Genomic DNA, 27,821 nt, shown 5'->3' with positions numbered 1-27,821 from the left:
TGATGAAGTATAAGTCCAATCAACTTGAAACTTAGTATACATGTGCCCTATGATATGATCTTTCTAATTTAAATGCCAAATTAGAGTTTTGACCCCAATTTTACGGTTCACTGAACATAGAAAATGATAGTGCAAATTTCAGGTTAAAGTTTTTGGCTTCAGGTTAAAGTTTTTGGTCAAGGTAGTTTTTGATGAAGTTGAAGTCCAATCAACTTGAAACTTAGTATACATGTGCCCTATGATATGATCTTTCTAATTTAAATGCCAAATTAGAGTTTTGACCCCAATTTTACGGTTCACTGAACATAGAAAATGATAGTGCAAATTTCAGGTTAAAGTTTTTGGTCAAGGTAGTTTTTGATAAAGTAGAAGTCCAATCAACTTGAAACTTAGTATACATGTTCCCTTTGATAAGATCATTCTAATTTTAATGCCAAATTAGAGAATTTATTCCAATTTCACAGTCCTTTAAACATAGAAAATGATAGTGTGAGTGGGGCATCCGTGTACTGTGGACACATTCTTGTTATAACTTAAATTTGCAATAAAAATTACATTACTTTGTGAGAAACTATATAATTCCAGCTGGACCCCTATAATGGTTTACTTTTACATATTGTTACTTGGATGGAGAGTTGTCTCATTTGCATTTGACTCATACCACATCTTTTGATATCTACATGTATGGGCGTTTTTCAATAAAAACGTGATTTCTTGTCCAAGACACTTTTAAAAAAATGTGTTTGATCTTTACAAGTAATTTTTTGTGCAGTCAGTACATTGAATTAGATTTAACATTGTTATGCAAAGAAACATTATACTATTTTTAGCGGGATTAATAAGATATTGATTTCTGAATGGTTCAAAATAACCAAAATGGCATGTCCCTAGACCACCTGTTCAACATTCATACTCTAAAATATTGTAAAATAAAAGTAGAAATAAATGTTATTTTTACTTAGTATAAGTTCTTTAATTATTCAAAGGTATGTTTAGAGCCAACATATCTTAACAAACAGCTTTTGACAAAGGATTCTTTTTTTTTATTTTAGAAGGTGTGTCCCTGACAAAATGTCCACTACGAAAAAAGTAAAAACACAAAAATACTGAACTCCGAGGAAAATTCAAAAAGGAAAATCAAAAATCAAAAATCAAAAGGCAAAATCAAAAGTCCAAGCACATCAAACGAATGGATAACAACTGTCATATTCCTGACTTGGTACAGGCATTTTCTAATGTAGAAAATGGTGGATTGAACCTGGTTTTATAGCTAGCTAAACCTCTCACTTATATGACAGTCGCATCAAATTCCATTACATTGTCAACGATGCATGAACAAAACAAACATACTCAAAGAGTAAAAATGTCAAAAATAGGGGTACAACAGTCAATATTGTGTTATCATCTTAATATCACTACATAAACAACAAATGTAACAAAGTAGCACAAAAAGGCATACATCAAATTCAACATTTTCATTTTGCTTTTCCTATACGGCTGAATTTATCTATGTAAAGTCTACCCATAAATGAAAGAAGGTTTTCATTACTGGTGTAAAATTGCGCGTTTGAAATTCGCACAGGTAGACATAAAAATAATTTTGTCGTATGACGGCATACATAAATGCAGACTCACGTAAAGTAGATATAACAAAAACAGACTTACAGTAAAAATAATAAATAAAATAATGGTGTGGTTCAAAGTATGACGGGATACATAAGTACAGTTTCACGTCAAATACGGCTGAATTTATCTATGTAAAGTCTACCCATAAATGATAGAAGGTTTTCATTACTGGTGTAAAATTGCGCGTTTGAAATTCGCATAGGTAGACATAAAAATAATTTTGTCGTATGACGGCATACATAAATGCAGACTCACGTAAAGTAGATATAACAAAAACCAGATTCAACAGTAAAAGTAATAATAATAAATAAAACAATGGTGTGGTTCAAAGTATGACGGGATACATAAGTACAGTTTCACGTCAAATGTATATCATAAAAAACAGACTAAACAGAAAAAGTAGTCTTATTGAATAAAATAGTTTTGTCATTCATAGTATGTCAAGATCCTTAAGTAAAAGTAATATCAATAAATGAAATAATTTTGCCGTTCAAAGTATGTGGTTTTACATAACCACAGAGTCACTTCAAATGAATATCTAAAAAAGACATATAAAAGAATACTATAATACGTAATTAAGATGATAACAAACGTCAGTACGCAAAATCTATACTTCAAGACCATCTTGTATTATTTGTGAAGTTGATACGGAATATTTATCAACAAGTTCTGGGTATCTTCCGATGAACTTTTTAGAAAAAGGACGAGACGTTCTTTGACATATCCCTGGTTCATCAATTTTCTGCTCAGACACTGGTGACGTTTTACAAAGTCTGAATAGGAGCTGCAAGCTCTTGAATACCTAATAAGTTGGGAAATGTATTATATTCCATATGCAGGTGAAGTTGGTATATTACTACTAAGGTGGGGGAAATTGATAATTTCAAAATTAAAATCGTCTCGTTTGTCATAGATTCTGGTACTGAGATGACTGTGTATGTCAAATTCAAGGTATAAGTCTAAAAATGAGGCAGAGGAAGCCGTGTCTGTGGTCTCTTTAATTTCTAGTTCTGGTGGGTATATTAATGGAATCCAATCAGAAAAGTTCGAATTGTTAATGGAAAGAACATCATCAATATATCTGAAAGTGAAATTAAATAACCTGGCTTCTTTGATCTTCTTGTTTTTGACAAGTGTCTGAAGGAACTCCGATTCATATGAAAATAAGAAGAGGTCGGCAAGGAGAGGCGCACAGTTCGTTCCCATAGGAATGCCGACAATTTGTTGAAAAAGTCTACCTCCAAATTCAACAAATATGTTGTCAATAAGAAACTCCAGCATACTGATCACTTGTTCTGAAACGAAGTCATTAAATTTTGCTAATAAACAGTTTTATAAAATCAATCATTGCAGTGGCGTAGCTTGCATGTATGCTCAGATGCTTAAGCATCCACATCATTTTGTCAGGAAAAAAATTATAAATAAAGATATTTTCGCAGCAGTTAAACTCGGAGGTATCCGTATGTAACAAGGGTTAACATCCAATTATTTTCGATGAAGTCTTTTTGGATAATTTAGTTCATGTAATAAAACAAGATGGATAAATCGCAGAAAAGTGTTCTCGATTTTTTTTTTTTTGTGAAAAGATTACGTCGTCGACTACGGAAAGTGCAGAGGACGATGCACAGATCCTCGGACATGTTTCATCTGAAATTGAGCCTAGCGGAGCGATGGCTTCTACAACTGACTAACAACATAACTGACAATTAAACCACCATATCCTGATATCGTTTCCTGTGACATGAAAGACGACGTGAAAAAAAACGAATCTATAATAGAGTGTGATCATTCCTAGGCTTATCAGTAAATTCCAGTTTCTATCTAGGTCCACATATTAATTTTATTTTCAATAAAAGAACAAAATTCCTATGTCCCCTGTATTGCACATATTTTATGTAACCAAGGAACAAGGGCAATAACTAATAAAAAATAATGTTTTTTCCTTTTCCTTTTATTTTTAATGGAGAAATAAAAGCTTCAGAGAAAATGCAATGGGAGTTCCGTATAATTTATATTTCAAAAGGTCAAAGCTTATACTTATTTTCGAAATTGTCATTGCTGATGATATAAAAATCTGGCAAGAATTGTACACATGAGAGTGCAAACAAGACCGGATGGACGAAGACCAGGAATTTCGATGATGTTCCCTGCGACGCGTTAATGGAATCACTTCAGTTCCTGTATTTCGAAGTGCCGCTGTGATGGGGCCGTTTTTTGAGAAATGCTAGGAAAGGGGATCACTTCAGTTCCTTTATACAGAAGTGCCGCTGTGATGGGGCCGTTTATGAGATGTCAAATATAAGATTGGTGGGAAACTTTTACATCAAATAAATAAATTATGAATTACATTCAATTTCGAGAATTTCGAGAAAACATTAAAATTTTGTTTGAAATATAATTATATGAATTCGTGGGTATTTTGAAATTAAACAAAAATCTAATCACTGTCGGATTCTAGGGGAGTACATGTGCTTACAGGAACAATGTCTGAAAAAAAATATAATTTTCTGCATAAAATAGTCTAAAAAAAATTCGCCTCGCTCCGCTCGGCAAAGGCATCCACATCATTTCAACCCTGGCTACGCCACTGCATTGTCAATGCTTGCAAGAGATATAAACATTAGGGTCTTACAAAAGAAGTGGTGCTTATAACGGCAGTTTAATTGTTGGCAAACAAAATTCAGCACATCAAATGGACCAGAGTGATATCGTATTTTTGTTAATGTCCACTACAAAACGGGTCAAATCTCCTTCGGTATCTGGTTTTAAAATTATGATAAAAATATGAGTGTACAGCTTAGTACGCGCTTTGATTAAAAGAATCATTCTTGTTACTATTGCAATATAGGGATTGTGGGGGGAAATAAAACATGTGAATATGTCCACTAGAGAAGTTGGTTTTCCATTTTTTTAAGTCTGAAAGTTACACTTTTATTGAAAAACGCCTGTATACCGTTTAGAGGGCTATTTTCACGGGGTGTAAATTTTTGCTTATTTTCGAGGATAGAACAAAATCGCCAAATCAAATTTCGCCAATATAAAAGTGCACATGAAAAGGTATAGATACAAGTTTTGAATCCGCCAAAATAATAACCGCCAAAATATATTGTATACCTTATTCAATGAAAGTCGCAAATTTTTACACCCACGAAAATAACCCGCTATACGGTAAACTACCGTTGCACATATACATTATATAACCATTGAAATATGTTACATGTATGAATTATACCCTTATTTCATCAATCAGATTTTTATGATACAAAATATATCTATATCCCTACTGTTTTTTTTTAGTAATGAAAATATTAATTCGTTGATTTGAAACTTGAGATGAGATAGGTTTTGCAATAACAAAAGCTCAAATTTTAAATTTTGATACCATTATTTGTTCACACTCTTGAAACAGGAATGATTAATCAATCGTTTTGTTCAAGACCTGCGAAAATATATATTTATAAATGCCTGTTAAAATTTATTGATTTGATCTTTTACAATACATTTTGAAGAAATCTAGAAATAAGATTTCTTCAAAATGTATTGTAAAAGATCAAATCAATAAATTTTAACAGGCATTTATAAATATATATTTTAGCATATTTAATGATATAATCCATATTCCAATAATTATAATCTTGTAATGGGTTTTGTTCATTGTTGAAGCCTATATGATGACATGTGCACATGTATGTTTATTTCTACGTCATTTGATCTGTGGTGGAGAGTGGTCTCAATTGGTAATCATAATCATATATTTTATATCTCCAAGAATGACGATGGTGTATGTTCAGGAGCAAGTAACCAATTGATCAATAACTGTTTCAAGATTTTCTCATGAACTTTGATTTGATTTAGAAATAATATTATATTTACAAAGTTTAAATTCTCTTTAAACTGTCAGCACAATATTCTTTTAAAAATTATCAATATATGCAAAGTTTGCAGCAGAGTGGTACTTGCTCCTTGAACACTAAAAGTTGTAATTTTCCATATTTTTAGGAAACACATTGTTCACTAGTCCTGGTGACAAACGACTTCAATCCTGAAAAATATGAAGTACTCTGTAAGATTTTATGCAGGAAATCCAGCATCTCTGTTAGAGCTATACTTACATGGTTTAACAAGGGGATCATGTGCAACTAATAAAAATGGTCGTTTTTCTGTTAGAGATTTTGATGTAAAAAGAGCCTATTTCAATTCAAAAATAAAAGGTATAGTGCATATATATACATTTTTATAGTTTTTATTTTTTATTTGTATTTTAATTTTTAAACAGAATGATCTTGCAAATAATTATTATTTTAGATCAGTGTGCCTTACAATTTTACGGACGCCTTCACGAGTTGGTTGACCGTTTTGGAATAACCGTTTCACAGATGATATCGGATATGTTCCTTACGTCGTAACTACAATTCCCTTCCTTTGAACGTAACCTACCGAATTAGACTTTTTACTGGATTTGTTATAACATGAGCAACACAACGGGTGCCACATGTGGAGCAGAATCTGCTTACCCTTCCGGAGCAGCTGAGATTGGTGAGGTTCATGTTGCTTATTCTTTAGTTTTCTATGTTGTGTCATGTGTACTATTGTTTGTCTGTTTGTCTTTTTCATTTTTAGCCATGGCGTTGTCAGTTTGTTTTCGATTTATGAGTTTGAATGTCCATCTGGTATCTTTCGTCCCTCTTCTTTGTTTTGTCATCTGAAAAACTATCATACAATTTCAGTGTATGATAAATTTGGAAGGGTAGATTTTAAGTTTTTGTATGCATCTTTTATTAAATTTCTCATACATAGAACGACTAATGCACCTTGAACATCCACCTGAAACTTGAAAAATGCTTGTTTTGGGCCCCTAATTCCTAAACAGTTGGGACCATCATCCCCAAAATCGATCTCAAACTTCCTTTTGTACACAGCTACTTTTGCATAGGTACTATTTCTGTTCCAAAAATCTGTAGTACGGAAAATTTACTTTTAATATTCAGTACAGTTTTGTTACCTTAAAATTATTGTAATATTTAGGTACATATATTTTTACAGTACTTGATTTGTACTTGAAATCGTAATACTACAGAATTTTGGTTACACCGTTACATTTTCAGCAGTTTGTCTATTTCAAATCTCTAAATATTTGATTTTCAAACATGGAATATTGCGATCACTGTTGGTATTATTTCTGTACCAAAATTTTTAGTACAAATCAAATACTATACAAATATAGCCTTTGTATGAGGTCGATACAAGGATATATTGACCTGAAAGAAGTATATTGACCGAGGACGAAGTCCGAGCTCGATATACTTCTTTGGGTCGATATATTCTGTATTGACCTCATACAAAGGCTATATTTGTTATATTATTAATTTCCGACCATATTTGTATCAAAATCGTCATTTAGGTTTGTTGGAATTTTATAGATATTACATTGTTTCCTTGACAATAACAACATATTAGTTGTTATTTCATTTACTTTTTTTTTTTTTTTTTTTACATCTTATGTATTTGAAGATTTTTTTCGTCAAATAAGCGATCACAGATATCATGTGTTTCAAAACGTTAAACAATATCCTGAAATTCATTACATGACGTCACAAAGTATATCGGTTTTTAGATATTCTAAAAATAACCGTGCGATATGCTTTTTGCCGGTCAATATGCATTTTGCTATCCGCCGTTTTCTCTCTACCTTCGAAAATATAGTTTAACATGTGACTATCCCTAAACGAATCAAATTTGTTAAAATATACGAATTAATAATATTCTAAAATACAGGTACCTAAATCACCACGTATAACCCCGATACAGATGAAACCGGACGTTAACGCGTCCGAATCGAACACACCGTGTAACACTGAGTTCAGACAGTAAGGAATTATTACTTTTAAAAAGAATCCCATATCTACTCTTCGGATATTTTGCTCCAATATATTCTTTGCCATAATACTTATTAGTTACTAAAAGGTTTTTAAATTTAAATATGTGACATTTTTATATACAAACATCAAAAAACGCACGACGATATCGATGATAAAACGTGCTTTGTATTTTTAAATATTCAAAACTTAATGTTTCTCGTACCTCATAGTTTTTAAAACATACATTTTTGAAAATTTCATAGTTTAAAATTAACAAACTTATAAAGTGCGTATGTTTATTTTGTATCTAGAAACAAAAAAAAAACACGTTTTTCAAGTGTGTATTTTCATGTTGTGTACGCTTCGTTGTCATTGCACCTTTTTATACTGTACGCTTCGTTGACACAATATAGCGTTTGTCAATGAACTTTGCATGTTTTAAATCATGCTTTGACATCATTATAACCAATATCCATGTTTGAAAAAAATTATTCACCACTATAATATGCAGACAGCAACCCATAATATCCGTTGAATTGTCGAAACACTCTTGGAGATATTTTGTACATGCAAAACAATCCTTAGGTATACGAAAGTGTCAATAAATAGGTAGGGAAATACAATAACTCGACAGGTGCAACTATGGCTAAGCATATATATACACGTTCACGTCCAATTTCTAATTTGATAGTATTTTTGAACGTGCTTACCATACGACAGCCAATGTACGGTTAGGGGGTGGGTTGGGTGCCCACTAACATGTTTAATCCCGCCATATTCTGTGTGTGCCTGTCCGAAGCCAGTAGCGTGTAATTCAGTGGTTATACATATATTTTTGTTCACTATTTTGTTCTTAAATTAGGCCGTTATTTTTCTCGTATAAATTGTTTAACATTTGTCATTTCGGTGACTATGTGGTATGGGCTTTGTTCATTGCCGAAGGACGTACGGTGATCTATAGCTGTTTATTTTTTGTGTCGTTTGGTCTTTTGTGGAAAGTTTTTTCAAAACAACATCTTCTTTTTGATATAGACAGTAATCATGTCTACTGGTTAGAACAGGTTGGCCTTTTCATGCCCTGCTGCTGAGAACAGGTTTTTTGTTTAAATAAAGTATGTGTCTAGTACATGATCGCTTATTTAACTGTTAAAGATACAGTCTAGAACCCGTGTCTATAATAGCATCTATTTTATACGGTATAGAACAGGGTAAACATTTTCTGAGCTTGTCTAGACAAAGGGTAAACATTTTCTGAGCTTGTCTAGATACAGGGTATGTTTTTCGATATTTCTTTAGAACAGGGTATGTTTTTCAAGGTTTTCTTGTTATAACAGGCTTTCGGCACAGTTATACCCGAAAGTAGAGTCAGTAACCCCCCTCCCCCGGGTTGGGGTCATAGATTATTTAGAGTTACATTAAGGCTAAATAATATGTGTATAAAATGAACAAATAAATTATAGCCATCAATAGTAATACAGTTTGTTAAATGCGAAGATGTAAAGATAAAGAGATAGTTCTTAAAATTAACTGGTTTGCTTTCTTAAATTATGTTTTCTTGTTTGTTTAATTTTTAAGGTATAAAGATTATGCTTAATTTCTTCAAACATTACAGTCTTTCTTGTGTGGTGCCAAAATCTAAATTATTGGTAATTCTGGTTACTATAAGCACCTTAAAGTTTATACCCACTCATATGCACTCATTCAAATTTGACTTATTTCAGAGAAGATCAAAGGGACCATTTGTATATTCCCCAGTTACCATTGGCGTCATCGGTATATAATGCGGTTGAGCAAAGCATCAATCATCAACCTAACCTTAGACATTTACTTTGTTTCTTCTTTCATGTCTTAATTGTTATCAATAACAAATACGTTTTACAGTTGGTACTGAACAATTCTTGGACCCATTTTTTTGTTAATGACACGCGTATGTAATGGCTGATTGATGGTTGCGTAACGTTCACTTGCTAATATGTCATGCATGTTCAGGATAAGCACAGAGTAGCAACACATACTACATGTAGACTGCCACTGATTAAAATGAGGTATATTAAATAAGGACACAAATGTTGCCTTTCAACAGGTCATTATGGACCTCCCATAAAGTTTTTGCAAGAGTTCGTACAGTGTAGTTAGCATGGTGCTCTCGACACGAGACATTGGATCTTATATTCCCATTCGGACTGGACGTGAATGCGTACTTTTACATCCTACACAACTAAACGGGTGGCCAACTTGTGTCAGATATTACTGCCGGTCAGACCATATATAATAGTATATTTCCCAGTCAACCCTTACCAAATTCTTTCATAAATAAAAAAAAATAAAACTTGGCTACAATGTAGAAAGTTTTGCCATACCTGTTAAATCAAAACATCACTTATAAACATTATTACAATATATGCACACATGCATCGTACATCCTCTCGATAGTTTTTACTTATATTTGGCATTGCACAAGTTCATGAGTTTTTTACGTCTTTACCTAAAACCGTTGGATATATACTGACTAATACTTAAGATACATGATTTAACTCTTAATTGTAATTTGTTTTGAAATAACTATCAGATACTACAATTGCTCCTTTGGCGATATTTTATGTATATGTTGTTTTGTGCCTTGTATCGACATTTCAAGTTGAGCAAATTACAACTGTACATGTTTCTTTTTATCATGTGCTGTTACACTAGTGTACCAGGTTAAGGAGAGGGTTAGGGCTCGAGCCTGTAGTGCATTGGTTACATAGATCTGTCATTTTTTTCTTCTTTAAGACATAATTCATAAATGTATAACAGTTAGCTCTTCTATTTTTTTCACATTTTTTTTATATCAGCGCTGTTTTTAGCAGAATATATGGTAAAGGTTTTCCTCATTATTAAATGTTGTACATTGGACTATAACAATTGCTTTATACACCCACTTCATATTTAAACTTTGATGGAACGTTCTCTCACTGGCCATCACACAACATCTACAAAGCTACATATATGCAAAAAAGCAGTTGGAATACCATCTAAGGCATTCGGCAAACTAAGTTCAACGAGCTCCTATGTCTGATTTCGTCTAGGCGGATTCGGACCAAAATCAGCATTTGGAAAAGCCTTAAATTGTGAAAAGTAAGTCATTAAAGTTTTAATGACTGTACTTTTTATTTCCTCTGGAATATATTTATTATCTTTTGATTTCATGTGGAATAACATTGGAAGTTGAATAATAAATCAAGAATTCAAAATTGATACTTTAAGCTGGAAGAGTATTAGTTTAGGATAAAAATAAGCTAAAGATATTGATAGGTCATGGAGCTCCTTTTTGAAATATTTGATTTATAAAATATGGCGGGAAAAGGCTGACTCGGACTTTTACCTGATATTAGCATTGGTATTATTCATGTTTCAAATCAAAAGAAAAAAATCAAGAATCTGATTAAATTTTGTCAAATGACCCTTTATGAGTTTTTATATGACCGCAAACAAAATGTTGCGTCGTATAATGCTATTATCATGTCGTCGTCGTCATCGTCCGAAAACACATTTAGTTTCTTGACAAAAACTTTAGTTTTAGTGAATGGATCTTTATAAATTTTCACCAGCAGGTTCAATACCATTGAAAAAAGAATGTTGGGATTGATTAAGGGGATTATGGTCCCAATAGTTTTGGAATAAGGGGCCAAAAAGGGGGCCCAAAATAAGCATTTTTGTAGTTTTCAAACAATAACTTGTGTTTGAGTGTATGAATCTCTCTGAAATTATGCCACACGTTTCTAGCATGAAGGGATAGTTAGTTTTGATTTTGGGGTTATAGTCCCAATAGTTAAGAAATTAGGGGCAAAAAAGGGGAAACACAAAGTTTTTCTGGTCAAAAGACAATTTAAAAGCAGTGTAAGGGAGGTAATTCAAAAACATTTAACATACACTGTTGGGTATGTCAGATTTACCTCCCTAACACTACTTGTAAATTATGTATAAAGTAATGTCAGGTTTTGGACTAATTGCAAAAAAGGGGGGTGGTAGTAGTTTTCATTTTTTTTCTCCAAATTTCATATTTTTTCAAAAGTTTGAAGAAGAATCTTTAATTTAATAATATTGTGCAATAGATTTGTATGATCTTGACATTTGTTTTGTGTAAGAAACCCATGTAGTGTCAAAAATTTTAACACAATCCAAATTCAGAGCTGCATCAAGCTTGAATGTTTTGTCCATACTTGCCCCAACTGTTCAGGGTACGACCTCTGCGGTCATATCAGGCTGCACCCTGCGGAGCACCTGGTTAAGTCTTATGTTAAAAGATAAATAGGTGTTATGGGCAAACTATTTTACTTTGTATCGTATGGAAGAACACCAAGGAGTCCGAACATTTGACCCTTAGTCCAAAACCTCACTTAAGTACATCCTTAGCGAATGAAAAAAATTGCATAATTTGCCAATTCCCAGACTCTTTCCAATTCTTTATTGTGCCTCCACCTAAATGTTCTCAAACTTAAACACAAGGTTTTAAACAGCAAAGTCAGATGAAGTTCAAATAATTAATTTTGATAGCATAATAATTTTGGGATGCAGACTTGTACAAATATATCCCATAATTCTTGTAAGTAAGATAGTCCAATTCTTTCTTATCAAATCCTATTATAGTTTGTATAATGTCAGCCAGGGGTACTACTAACTTGTACGAGTAATTTTTGTCAAAAAGCGAGACAAAGGTATGCTGTTTTAGCGGCGTCAACATTAATGTATTAGTTTGTGATTATATTTTAGGTCTAGTTTATGGTGAACCACAAGTGGTAGGTCAATCATATTTGGTATACAGTTATATAAGCATTGGCACATCTCATTTCCATGGAGATTATTTGGCCCTGCCCCCTCAGTCATGGTCTACCTGACATCAAAACTTTTGCTTATTTTACATGTATTAGTTTGTGACCAGGTCAGTTTATGGGGAACCACAAGTGGTAGGTCAATAATATTTGGTTAAATGCATAATTTTAAAATTCCAGTTTGATCATTTATTGTTCACTTCTTATTATGTTATAATTGCAATTGTTCATATATTTGTTTTCTTATATAAAGTTAATTAAAGTTACTTGTTGGATAGTTACTTAAAATTATGGCTAGTCATTTGTCTTTTTACCATTAGATTCCACTGAGTTAGCTTTCAGACATGATATCCTTTTAAGCTCACCTGACCGAGCTTTTGTCATCACTTGGCCTCTGCATCCATCGTCATTGTCAGACATCGTTTTTTACAAAAAAATTTCCTCTGAAACTACAAGGCCAAATTCCACCAAACATAATCACAACCTTCATTTATATGGTATCTAGTTATTAAATATGTCCGATGACCCCATTTGCCAATGACTGACATGGGTGAAAAAAGACCATAAGGCCATATGTCCAAGAGGCATCAACAATTGTTAAGTTTTCTGTTGAATTAGTTTGTTTAATTACTTGCAATAGATCATTAATATTTGATATGAAGTTGCATTTCTATTAGTACACATCTGTTAAACGACTATTTTGATGCCCTAAATGTCCCCCATAGTCATGGTCTAGTAACTTTGAATTAATGAACAATTTCCAATGTTAAGTTTTCTGCCTTAGTTAGTTTAATAGGCACTACGCACTACTTGACTGTGATAAATCAATGAAATTTTGTTTCAAGTTGCATTACTATCAGTAAATATCAGTCTGATGACTGTTTTGATGCCATGACCCCGATGACATGGCCTAATGACTTTGAATGACAATTTTTAATGTTAATTGTAGTTAGTTTGATAGGACCTACTTGTGATAGAACAATGATTTTGATTGGGTTTTGGTGTTTTAACACCACTTTTAATCACCGCTTTTGTAATATTTAGTGGCTGCCAGTTTTTATTCGTGGAGGAAGCCGTTGTGCCATGATAAAACAATGATAATTTGTATGAAGTTGCATTACTGTAATACTTTTGAGTACATCTTAGTTTGTCTACTGTTTCTAGGCCCAGCGGTTTTTTACACTTGTCCCATTGGTATTACGTTTTCTAATTTTTTGGTTTATGATCGTTATTTTTTGTGGCAATAAAAATACAAGGACGGCAAGAGTATACGACAATGAAACAGAAAACAAGAAGCATTTAGGGTTTCCGTCAGTAGAGAAAAATTAACACAATACTGGTATCTAAGGTTGACATCAGTTTACAACTTAGCCTTAGTTACAACTCGGGACAATAATTGCACCTCGGGGTCTGGGTGGTGGTGCGGGAGGGGGGATAATAAACTTATTATTCCACTCATACCCAGTTGATTAGTATATATCACACACGAGATAAATACATCAACGATGGAATGTGCAAAGCTGTTATCTTTCTTTCAACTTCAAAGTTATTGAGGTCGTCGCACAGCATCTTTACATTTTTTTTAATTTTGCGGAAAAATGTCTGTTTTCCCCTATTTGGGGAAAAGTCTTCATACAATATCATAAAAGCAGTACTACTAAACTTAAATATTTCTGTGAATTGTCAGAAACGTGGTTTGAACGTTTTAACCCCTAACGGAAGGATTGTGCCTGCTATTCATATGATGAAATCATAATCTTTCAATCAATTTAATTGAAGTCTGGAGCTGGCATGTCAGTTAACTGCTAGTAGTCTGTTGTTATTTATGTATTATTGTCATTTTGTTTATTTTCTTTGGTTACATCTTCTGACATCAGACTCGGACTTCTCTTGAATTGAATTTTAAATGTGCGTATTGTTATGCATTAACTTTTCTACATTGGCTAGAGGTATAGTGGGAGGGTTGAGATCTCATAAACATGTTTAACCCCGCCGCATTTTTGCGCCTGTCCCAAGTCAGGAGCCTCTGGCCTTTGTTAGTCTTGTATTTTTTTAATTTTAGTTTCTTGTGTACAATTCGGAAATTAGTATGGCGTTCATTATCACTGAACTAGTATATATTTGTTTAGGGGCCAGCTGAAGGACGCCTCCGGGTGCGGGAATGTCTCGCTACATTGAAGACCTGTTGGTGACCTTCTGCTGTTGTTTTTTCTATGGTCGGGTTGTTGTCTCTTTGACACATTCCCCATTTCCATTCTCAATTTTATAGATATATAGGAGTTGATTAAACAACATAATTCAAAACGAAATGAAATGAGGAAAATAGCAAATAGAGCAATTCAGAAGCATATAGAATGAAATTCAAAACAGTGTGGCTGTGGCCATTGATTGACACATTAAATTCATCCATTGACTGGGACAATTTAGGTGAACGTTTGTATTTAACGACCACTGCTCACTGTGTACTTTTTAAAGACACTTAAACTATGGGGTCACCAAAGGTTCTCAACACCTTAATAAAGTAATTCGAAAAATTAATCAGAAATAACACGATGTTTTGATTCATATCAATTATATAAATCAAAACATAAAGGTTATTCCTGATTAATTTTTCGAATTATTTTATAATTAAAGGCGTTAAGAAACCTTTGGTGACCCCACAGTTTAAATGTCTATCGTAGGTACGTCGTGAACAGTGGTCGTTACAGACAAACGTTCACGTAAATTGTCCCAGTCAATGGATGAATTTAATGTGTCAATCAATGGCCACAGCCACACTGTTTTGAATTTCATTCTAATCATATGACAACCAAAACTACGTTAAAATAAATGAAAACACTTTTTAAATGTCATGTTTCCTAAGCGCTTCTTTGGCTATACCTATATCAGTATCAATCAAACCCAAGGATGAAAAAAGAAACCAAAAAGTTAAATATATGAGAAAAGGACGAAAAAGCAAACGATTGTTCATAAAGCATAACACAGAAAAATCTAATATTGTAAAATTTTACAGATAAAAACAAGGAATTTTATTTCTTTTATAACAAAATTACGTAAAGGAAACATCTGTGTACTGATAGTTCTTCTGGGAGGCATAAACGGACACGAAGAAAGTCAGTCCCTTCTATAGCTAACTATAAAGTATCCTTTTTTCGTTGTTGAAAGCTGTAAGATAAACTGAAGTACAATGTATATGTAAATCATTCAAAACCTGGCGGATAGTTATCTCTTTTGCAATCATACCACATCTCTTAATTTTTTAATCTATGAACCCGGCTTACTGATTTGTTTATATACATAAAGTCCTTATCAAAAACATATTATATAATTCATATCTTTACTGCAGCAGTGCCATCTCGCCCTTGGGTACCCTACGAATCATTCAGATGACGAACTAACTGTTGTGTCTTAGACAATATGGATAAAATTCATCCCGCTATAATTGTGCGGTCACAGTTGGCAAATAAAACTTCTCTACGTAAGGTTAAATTATTAATTTTGCGGCGAATAAACCAATTTGAATATAAACCATTTTTGTACAGAAATTGGGATCCATTCACTTTGTAGATAGGAGGAGACGTTTTTCACTGATAATCGTACAATATTATGACTGCTAAACATTCTCTTGTAGATTTTATTAAAGTTCATATCATTGAAAATAAGCAACAGCTTCGAAAAAAGATGTATAATTCCTTAAACTTTATTGGCAGTGAAACTTTCGATTTCAATTAAAAGCTTGGTTCTTTATTTAGCGAGAAAATTGATTTGGTTCAGAAGGTAAGTAAATAAAGAAAGTTTGTTTCTACTGAAAATTAGTTTGTAAAATATAAATCAGAATCGATTTTGCCCCCCCCCGCCCCCCAAAAAAAATCTTGATTATACTAAAAAAAAAGTCTTTTTGTATGAAAATTGAAGAAAAAAAATTGTTTGTCATTGAAAAAAAAACTAATACACACACATAGATGATTGGTTTATGCATTGAGTACTCATAGTTGAAAAATAATTCCGTCATCATTACTACAACATCCTTCAATGCTTGTGTTTCCCATGTAAGTCGGAAATGTGATGGAATTTTTTTTCGTAAGGGAAATTCCATCAATATCTTTTGTGTGTATCCCTGGCATTACAAGTTGCGCTTCAGAACCGTCTTGCCTGACAAAGCTTATATCAGCCGGTTTGGTATTTATTTTTATCTCTCCAAATGATGCTTGCTTGATGTCAGATGTGCAGCTTAAAGCTGGAAGGAATGAAAGCTCGATTTCTCTTAATTTTTCCTTGCCTATAGTAACTAATTGACTCTCTTCCTCTTTTAAATTGTTTTGGATACTTTGAATGCTCAGAAATATTTGAATTTCAGATGCATGATCTTTAATTTTCTCAATATTGTTTTGGATTGTATTCATTCTTGTTTCACGGCCGCTTAAATCGTCGACTCTTTGTTCCACTTGTAGTTTATGTTTCGTGTATGTAGTGTCTATTTCGTCATTTACTATCTTCTCCAGTTTGTCGAGATGCTGGTTGATTTCAAGTCTTATTTCTTTTACTTTTTGTCTGCAACTCTCATGCTGACCTTTAAGATTCGAAAGGTTTGATTGGCGATTTTTTAAAAATATCTCTAAGTTTTGCTGAATATCTTTTACATTTTGCTCAAGCTTTATCATAGTTGTTGATGTTTTCGTGTCCTCTAATTTTCGCAATATTGTGAAAGTTCCACAACTTGTATGTTCTTTGGCACATATGACACAAATAGGTATCTCATGTTTAGGACAAAAGTACTCGTAGTTTTCGTGATGTGTGTCGCATTCAAGTTTTATTGCAGAAACAAACGTAGGCAATTCTTTCAAATCTGACATTTCAAAGGTTTTGTGTTTCCTGCTGGATTTTGCTAGTTTATGATGAGTTTTACAGCTTGAACATAGATACTCGTCACACTCAGGGCACCATTCGTCTGCTTTATTTGTTATATGCTGAAGTGTACATATACTACAACACTGTTCCTGATATGCTGATGCCATATTGTCATGTCAGAACTGAAAAAAAAGTTTACTATTATTTAGATATCATTAAAGGTAGAAGACGATCAAAAAGTATAAGCCTATATATCAGCAGATGCACAATGTTATCACTAGTAACGATTAGTGAAAATTTCATTTGTAAAAATGCAATCACTGCTTTATAATACAAAGAAACTGTATGGATATGTGGACGAAAAACATACACCTTCCTCCACTTCATTATAACTGATGTGTAAAGTTGTTTAATAGGCAATCATACAAATATATGTATGTATTTACTTTCAAGTAAATAATACAAATGCAGTTCTCAATGTTCTGTTGTTATGGCTTATGGGTTGTGTGAGGGGTTGGGGTCATGAAGATTTTTTTTTATGAACATTTGGATCAAAACAGGAACTAAAAAACTTCGTATTTTCCAGTTAAATTGACAATTGGCCCTACAAAAATGGTAAAAAAACATAAAAGAACAGTGCAGAAAAACGTGAGAACAATTGAAAAGATGCATGATTGCATATAAGAAGACCAACGTTTTATTCGAAAACCTTTCACAAAGCTAAATCAGGAACACATTTACGTATCCAGAATATACAAAAAAATATGAAAAGAGCATTAACTCATTGGAGAATTGCACTCCTTTTAATACATGTACATTTTAAAAATCTATATCAAAAGTTCTTTGTTATGTGTAGTATATACGTGTGCATATGGCTTTTATACCTTTTAAAAAGAGAGAGAATGATAAGAAATATGTATGTCAATATGGTTAACATACAGGCAAAATTTTCAAACAATTTCATAATAATATTAAATGTGGTATCAATCCTGACTGATTGAGATGAAATAAGAACAATGCATCATTCCTCCCAATACATACGAAATAATACGAGGGCCTAGAAGAGGCTACAAATAGAAAATTATCAAAGAGAATAGGATAGCGAAAATATTCCGTATAATCCGTATTTTGAGGAAATATCTGAAATTTGAACCTCAATGTATTCAACAAGTAGCACACGAAGGTATATTTTTTATTACATATTTTATTTAATCAGGTAAAAAATAGCGGCGTTTTGCATTTGCGCCGATCTGCATTTCATTTGCGCCGATTTTTTCTTTCATTTGCGCCGATTTTTTTTTTCATTTGCGCCGATCTTTTTACAGGTAAATAACAGGTAAATTACAGGTGAAATGATATAAGAAGATGTGGTATCTATGCCAATGAGACAACTCTCCATCCCAGTAATGTTATTTTCCTTTATCATTAAAGACCTCTTCCGTTAGCCAGTTGTACATATGTTATGAATTGTCAATCATAACATGTATAAAACTGTTGTCTCCTGCATAAAATCAAGAAGTAAAAACCTAATATAAAAGCACTTTGTTTATACTTAAATGACGAATTAAAAATATATGTGCAGCATTCAAATCCATAAAAACGGAATACATTCAAATCATAAATCTGTTATTGCCGAGATGTATAGGCAACACATCTAATATATTCCTTTCTTATGATTTCGCATCTTCTATATTTGGTGTAATTGTCGATAACGAAGGCCATCTTTTTCTTTGTCTGGCATACGTACTGGTGGGGGCATTTCTAGAGTTCGCATTTTCTCACAGGGAAGCTATTAAACCAAGAGTTCCAAATGGTGAAGTTGAAATCATCCCTTCGTTAATTTTATGGACGCCATCACGAATTAGTTGACCGTTATGGAATGTGTACTTGTACGTTGTCTTAGAATGTTTGACATTTGTCATCAGAAGAAGCGGAGCGTCAGACAATGTCAAACGTGAAGCAGTCATCGACTTCATTTAGGGAAAGGAATGGTAAGCTGAAACATTGGGATAGCCATTTACCAATTGCAATGTCACTTGATTTGTCTTTATACTCTGTGCTCAGCCAATATAAAAGTATAAACTTACCTGTAAATCCAATTAGGAAAAAATATAAAATCGGCGCAAATGAAAAAATGAAATCGGCGCAAATGAAAGAATGAAAATTTTCAAAATCGGCGCAAATGTCATACGCCCAAAAATAGCCTACATGCCAAGTTTCATCAAAATTTAAAACGGGATCAAAACTGTATCGTATGCCCTTAACTCCTTGGTTCTTTTATCAGAAATGCATGATGACAAAATTTCTAAAATGAAACCTATCGTGTATATCTAGCTGTGTATGAAAAACCGTAGATTTCAATCCTTAAATTGCGTAATACACAATTTCAGAAACACATATACATTTGTACTGCTTCTTTTGAATTTCGTCATATAATTAACTGCTTATAATTTTCTTTTGTTTTTCAACTAATAACATTTTATCTCTTAGGTACACGGCGCTTGCCAAGATGGATTTATAGGAAGCTAAATAATGTGAAGCATACATTTTGTACCTACGAGCTCGGGAAGATGCCATTGCTTGTGCAGAGTTTGATCGTTTTGATTTCAAAGAACAAAGTGCAGAGTCTGTTTAACAAAATAGATACTGGGGTTCGACAGTGCTGCCAGATAGGTTCAAAACAGGAAAAGTTTTCAAAGAAAAATGTTGGAGAAATTAGAAATCACTTGAAAAGATTTATAGGAAAAAAGTGATGGAGAAATGAAAAATCACTTGAAAAGTTTTAAGGAAAAATAATTGATCATCGTAAAAATCAATTACTAATATAATTTACACTTTTTTGGCACAGAACAAAAGAAAAATTATAATGAAAAAAGATTGCTTGTTAAACACGCAAAAAATCATAGCATAAGAACATAAGTTATTCAGACGTTGATTTTCAGCATGGACCAGATTCCTAAATTTTCTTATCAGAATATGAATCTCACACTTGTAATAGAACGTAAATCTCACATTTGCAAAAGACAGAACTCAAAACATTCAAGACAAAGTTATGCTCTTTATAGACATAAGTGTAGAGTTTACACCAGAAAATGGATTACCAGAATCAATTCAATAGATAAAAACGTTAGATATTTGTAAACAACCTTGTCTATAACAGATCATTTTCACAAAAAGGACGACAAGCACAGGAGATAACAATACCTATGAAAATCAAAACTAATTTTTTTACTGGTCTCAAATAGACATTGCTGCTTCTGAAAATGTACTAATCACTGCTATTGATGTAACAAATGACAATCATCTGATTTGATACATAAAGGCAACAGTAGTATACCGCTGTTGGAAAGTCATATACCAATTGAGACAAAACAAATGCGGTTAACAAACTAAAACCGAGGGAAGCACATTAACTATAAGAGGAAAACAACGAAACAACAGAAACGCTGAAGTGAACAAAATTCCAACGAAAATGCCACACACACAGAAACGAACTATAAGATAACAATCATTACAGCGACTGTTTGATTGTTTGTCGAGACTGTTTGATTGTTTGTCGAGACTGTGAGAATGTTTTCGAGGAAATCGAGGAATTGTAACTCTTTCGTTAGAAAATTCTATTCAGTGTGTTAGCATATGTGACGAAGTCATTAATGGATAAATATATTTTATTACGTAATTACAAAGTTAAGAAAGATTCTAAAGTTCAAATGTTCGAATGTTCACAAACTGTCTTTAAAGTTAAATTGTTCGAATGGTCAATATCTCACACGGGCACGTGATCGTATAGTGATATAACTGTTCGTTCATGTTAGAGTACTTCGGATAATAAGCGCATGAGTTCCAGCCTGCCCACGAGGTGGGGGAGACCTTGGCGGAATCTCCGGTACCAATCTCTTGTACCAATCTGTCCTCCTGTCCAAGTCCAAAGCTGGATCTTATATAGTCCAGTGGTCCATAAACATCGGCCCATAGTTGATGGCCGGTTACGTATTAGTCTGGGTGTTGAATAATTCTAGTCTGTGGTTAATTGTCAACCTATACAATTAACCCGCAGGATACATGTTATTTCACAGTATACATGGTCATTTATTGGCTGCAGGTTATATGTTTATAATATTCGTACAGATCGTTATTTAGTGTCCAAAGAGTACATTTCATTGAATGTTCGGTTATGCTGTAATCAATTCCTTTTTAATGAATTTCCTAATTAATACTCCAGTAATAATAATAATAATTAATGATATGAAACACAATTGTGTTACATATTATGCCTTCCATCCAAAATAGAACGAAAGTTCAATAAAATACGGTAGTTTTTCTTCCTGTAGATTATCCTAATAGTTCATTGTAAGGTTTCCGGTAACCATCACCACACATCTAAAGTTTATAAAGTTCTATAATTTCAATATCAGGATATAATAAGTTCATTACATTCATCAAGTCCAATAGTGGAATATAGTTACACATAGTTCATTCGAATCATAAGTTCAATATTTCGGTATACATAGTTCATGTTTTATTTCCGTCACCATCATAGTATAATGTTCATCAACTGCGGGAAAGGACGCAAATCTTTGTACAAGTGTCGGTCATCATCATCTTCATTACGTAGTAGTTAACGCATCTAGCTGGTTGGTTCGTCCTTCTAAAGAGGCTGTTAATAACATCGTCATTGGGTTAAGTTTCATCCTTGATCAATGGCGCAGAGAAAGACATCAGTTTCTCTGGAAGCAGTAACATCTGTTCCAACCAATTGCGTTGACACCATGTTGTGCTAACTGTTCGTGGCATTAGAACTAGAACTCGCACCCTTCTTTTTGGCTAACCAAGATATATTCTTAATAAATTAACAGTACACAAATATGGCTATTCCAATGAAGATCGCACCTTAACCCCACTGATAAATTAAAACTTATTTCAATTTAGAAAACTAAAAATTGTCAACTTCCCCTTTGTTTCTTTTTTTTTTATTATCAATCGTCTGGTAAATCTCCTTTAGTTCTCTTGATTATTCAAGCTTAGCTAAATTTGATAAAACACTTTCTTTGTAAAAATAAAAAAAACTATCAAGTTATCTGGTTAAAACAAAAACAAAATAAATAAAAATAAATAAATCTTGTATACAACTTCGACAATTTTGAGAAAATCTACCTAATAAAAACAAGATATGTTTATTTATTCATTATTAAGATATACATTTATATATAAATTTACAATCAAATAAGTTAATCAATCATTTAATGTAATCCCTACACCTACATGATACACATGCAATTTTTTTAATACAAAATTATATTTTACCTTGTAAGCAATTGTAATACTTTTATTTCTTTAACCTTAGTGCCTCATTATTTAATCTTAACTCTAAATAAAGACCAAAGATTTATTCTGATCGCTCTTTAAAAAAAACCATTTAAGATTCCTTTGATAAAATTTCAACTACGTCTTGTTACTGACTATTTTTCATATTTGACAACAACAACACCAAAAACACCTTGTTGCAAAAAAAATGTCGTTCTCCTTAATCTTTTACATTTTTCCAAAATAGTATAAAGTGTCCTTATCATAATGATCCCTTCCTTTTTTATATATCTAATAATTTTTTTTTTCCATTTGTTTTAAAATTTCCAACCTACTGCCTATCCCATTTATACATTTCAATACGGCTCAGCGTTAGGGTATAAATTGAAATCTGATTTTAAAACTGAACTAACATCTTAAAAACTAAAACAATTAAAAAAAATCTATGCCTACTTATGAACAAACTGACACATCGTTAAGATTCTTTCTTCAACTCCTTAATTAATTATTTCCTTATTCTTATCTTAATTTCTAATAATAATCCTCATAGTAAAGTGTCTTAATTTCTAATAATAATCCTCATATTAAAGTGTTCATGAAAAATTTCAATTTTACTGTAAAGCTAGTTTTCCTTTAATATCAATTATCTATTTCACTTTAATTTTCTCGTTACGTTCGTATGTCTCTCTCTTTTTTTTTTTTTTTTTTTTTATTTAATATCAATCTACCACAACAATACTAGTATGTAAATCCCTTAGGGCAAAACATATTTATGTGCTATTTTCTGAAGATACGTCTCTTTTCCTATTTTAAAACAATATGTAAATATGGCGTAATCTAACACCATAAAAAAAACTTGCACCATTTAATTACTAACATCACTTATGTTAATCAACCGAAGAAGGGGTTGGAATCTAAAATTATAGACTATTTGTTTTCTCTAAACAAATGTGCGTACACACTACCCAACTGCGCAAACCCATAATTCAACAATGGCAATAACACGCAAACAATGTATCCTCAATGTACCCTTAACTTCATCTACCAAAGGTTCTAATTCAACCTTCATTTTCACCGGTGCTCTACTAATTTTACGTAAAACATATGTTTTCTAGAATAATTGAGTGTATCTTCAAAAAAACAACCCATAATATGACCAAAAACCACCATTAAATACGGAACAAAAAATGCTTATGTATCAGACATTTTATCTTCTTACAAATTTACTTTAAACGAAAAACTAGCTTCTCTATAACTTCAAAAAAAAAATATTTTTAAGAATCATATATATAATTTATCCTATCTATTAAATAACAGCCTATAAAAATAGCACTTAAAAAATATAACCTTTTTCTCTAATAAAAAAAATGTGAATAATATTCATAATTTTTAAATTTACCTTAATACCTAAAAACACTAAATAAAAAGTTTTATTTGAACCACATCTCGTGTACAAACATCAGATTTTCAGCCTTTTTAAAATACGGCCTCTATCCCTTTAAAATCAAAACCTTTACTTAATATGTGTGCCATCCCTTGAAAAGCCTTTTCTACTTTTTGTACTGACATAGAAATATCTTGATTGTCCATTAAGAAAAATGAAAGTAACTGAGTTCTTACCTTTTATATTCCTTCGCGTTATTTTAGACAATCCAAGTCGATCGTGGTCAAACGGCACCAAATCGTGACTTATGTGACGAAGTCATTAATGGATAAATATATTTTATTACGTAATTACAAAGTTAAGAAAGATTCTAAAGTTCAAATGTTCGAATGTTCACAAACTGTCTTTAAAGTTAAATTGTTCGAATGGTCAATATCTCACACGGGCACGTGATCGTATAGTGATATAACTGTTCGTTCATGTTAGAGTACTTCGGATAATAAGCGCATGAGTTCCAGCCTGCCCACGAGGTGGGGGAGACCTTGGCGGAATCTCCGGTACCAATCTCTTGTACCAATCTGTCCTCCTGTCCAAGTCCAAAGCTGGATCTTATATAGTCCAGTGGTCCATAAACATCGGCCCATAATGGCCGGTTACGTATTAGTCTGGGTGTTGAATAATTCTAGTCTGTGGTTAATTGTCAACCTATACAATTAACCCGCAGAATACATGTTATTTCACAGTATACATGGTCATTTATTGGCTGCAGGTTATATGTTTATAATATTCGTACAGATCGTTATTTAGTGTCCAAAGAGTACATTTCATTGAATGTTCGGTTATGCTGTAATCAATTCCTTTTTAATGAATTTCCTAATTAATACTCCAGTAATAATAATAATAATTAATGATATGAAACACAATTGTGTTACACATACAGGGCCGTAACTACATTGAGGCAATTGAGGCAAATGCCTCATGTTAGAACCCCCCCCCCCCCAAAAAAAAAATGATACAAAAGATTGGTTTCATATCAAATTGTTTTTCACGCAAGTTCTCTTCACTCTTTGGTGTCGCCCCTGCATGTTTTTTTTCTGTTATCCATCTTTCTATTTTCCTTTTAGTTTTCAGAGTTGATGGTCAATTGTTTGTACTTCTGTGTCCCGGGTTTGTCTTTTGTTCATTTATTGTCCTACTTTATGACTATAGTCTTCAGTGTTGATTTTTATTTGTAAACGTGGTTTTGCAATGTTGCATGTCCACCGATGTCCAGACATTGTGCGAGAAAATATCTTTAGAATATACGATGCTACTGGACACAAAAAATGGTTCTTTCTGCATGGATAATTGATATCAAAGAAAACACCTATTACCGGGTATCAAATAATTTGAAAAAAACCAACAAGGTATTGCCATATATGACCTTTTACATTGAAGGGTTACACTTGCATTAAGTCGTGTTGAGAAAATAAAGGAATATGGAGTACACTTTCAGAGGCCCTAATCGCACACAAAGTCAACGCATAGGAAAAATACAAATGATCAATAGTCAAAGTTTTTGTTCTTTTTCTTCATCTTGATAGTTGCTGGAGGGTCCTCAACAATACTTTGAGAGAATCATTAATATCGTAAAGCAAGGTGAATAATTGTCCCTAGTGTGGACTTAAGCAGAACTAGTACTTAAAGTATAATACTGCACTGTCACTATATTTAAATCTAGTCATAAAAAAAAATCACCAAAGTCTAAGCACAATACAAGGGGGGGGGGGCTAGACCATTTTCGGGACGCCGGGATCGGCCGATTTTAGCAACGGGAAATCGGGATTGCCTTGTTTAAAGATCGGGAATTCGGGATAGAAAAACATTGGGATACGGGAAAGCCAAGTTTTTAGCCACGGGAAATTGGGATTATTATGTTGAAATATAACAGGATTGACAAACAACTGTACCTTGGACAGATAAAAGTGCCATTTTCATTATACTTCAATTAGAATCGCATCTAGAAACAGAGTAGATCCAGATCAGAGTACATGTAAACCCCAAGGGTGACTGAGTTGACTTGGTCTTCTCCCGACCGACAGTAACACGCTTGCTGAAGTTGGGCGTCGGTTTGGCTGTGCGGGATGTATCATGTTCGCAGTCACGTCGGTCAGAATGGGAACTTAAATCGGATGCCTCGTGTAAAGAGATCGCCATGCTCTTTTCACGTTAAGAACCCTTGCAACAACTCTTTGAGGCCTGTTGCAAGGCAAAATTTCTGTCCCTATCCAATCTACCCTCATTTTCCAATGGCAGTCCAAATATCTCCGACCATCATTCCCTGAAAGAGCCTCTATTATGACAAGACCTACATATTGTATTTATTGTGAACTTGTTCTCGTCCTGAATATGCATGAAGTATTTGCCACTGGACGTTAAGCAACCAACAATCAATCAAATCAATAAGAGTACATGTAACAGTAAGTTTAGAGATAAGCTTTGAGCTCGGATCAGGTCTTTAATTATACCGTTTACTAAACGATTTTGATTTAATTACATATATAAACTTCCTGTAGCAGACGATGCATTTTGCAGAAGATTCTCAAGTTATATCAATTAGAACCCTTTTGTTGTTCCACAAAGACGAACATTCTTTGCCTTTCCTTAAGGAAAAAACAAACATTGTGCTAAAGGACAGCAAAAGCTTCGGTCACTGACTTAAACAAATTTAAATACTGTGTTATCAATTATTTGGGAATTAATGAATCGGCCTGTGAAAAGGGGATGGGGAGAAATGTTAATACAAAGATATGACGGCAATACAAAGGTGACAAAGGAAAAGTAATAAACTTTTCCATTTATACACAGCATCAATGGGATCACGAGAAAACAAACTGAAAGATCAAATTTGATAGGTGCATGTAGAAAATTATCTCTCTCTGTTATAGAACTAATAAGTATTCATTCAATCAACTTGAAAATATCGTTTGATTTTTTATAAAAGTTGTATATATACAAAACCTTACCCACCTTTTTTCCCCTAAACGTGTGCATCCAGTTTATTATCAAGGGGGAGGGTTGAAATCTCACAAACATGTTTAACCCCGCCGCATTTTTGCGCCTGTCCCAAGTCAGGAGCCTCTGGCCTTTGTTAGTCTTGTATTATTAAGTCTTTCCACTTTTCTGTGGAAAGACTTATTGTTTTTGTTCTGATTATTATTATTATTAAGTCTTTCCACTTTTCTGTGGAAAGACTTATTGTTTTTGTTCTGATTATTATTATTATTATTATTTTTTTTTTTTTTTTCTTCCGCCAAATTTTGTTCTTGCGCAAAATGTTTGTTTCGCAATATGTCGCTTAGATATTTCTCATATGGTATCGTATAGTTTATGCGCTTTTAAATTTCACCCCGCTAAGGCGAACCATTTTCTATGTAAGAGTTATCTCCCTTTTCACTGTTTATCCTCTGTGTGCATCTCCTTCGTAACAAAAAAAGATAGCGACAAAATTCTTTTTACAAATTGTTCGTTACATCCTCAGTAATTTTTGGCGTATTTGGATCGAAGCGTTTCGATGAAATTTTATAGGAGTTATCAACCTTTACAAAATAAATTTGTCGGTATGTTTATTTAACTCATAAACAGTTAACCGTATAACCCTGGAATGTTTTTATTTGAGTCCCCTAGGTCCTAACTTAGAAAATGAGGTCAAGGTCAAAGGTCAAGGTCAAGTTCTCAATTGTGACTTTTGCTTGATTTTGCATTTTCTCCGACACTTTGAAAGATACATATTAAAGAACTAGTGCAAAATGTCAGATTTGTTGTAATGAAGATATGCTACATTTAGTCTTATACAATTTAATGACATCTTATAGGAGTTGTTGCCCCTGAAATGTCTTGATATGAGGTTATTTGATTATAACTTCAACTAAGTTCATTATGAAGGCATTTGACCTTGTACAAAAGGTGAGGTGACAAATGACCTTGAAAAATGACTACCGGAAGTGACCT

At 32.9% G+C, this 27,821-nt stretch overlaps 1 long non-coding RNA gene across 1 annotated transcript in view; it reads right to left on the bottom strand.

Moving 5' to 3' along the window:
- Window positions 1-16,252: 16,252 nt before the first annotated feature.
- The window catches only part of LOC143072170 (uncharacterized), a 48,842-nt gene continuing 37,273 nt past the window's right edge, over window positions 16,253-27,821 (bottom strand). Inside the window, exon 2 of the long non-coding RNA XR_012977062.1 lies at window positions 16,253-17,325. This is a non-coding gene — a long non-coding RNA (uncharacterized LOC143072170). The remainder of the gene's footprint in view (window positions 17,326-27,821) is intronic.

This window comes from Mytilus galloprovincialis, chromosome 4, assembly GCF_965363235.1.
Source record: "Mytilus galloprovincialis chromosome 4, xbMytGall1.hap1.1, whole genome shotgun sequence".
Taxonomy (NCBI): Eukaryota; Metazoa; Mollusca; class Bivalvia; order Mytilida; family Mytilidae; genus Mytilus; species Mytilus galloprovincialis.
The sequence above is the reverse complement of the archived record's forward strand: the minus strand, read 5'-3'. Positions and strand labels throughout refer to the sequence as shown.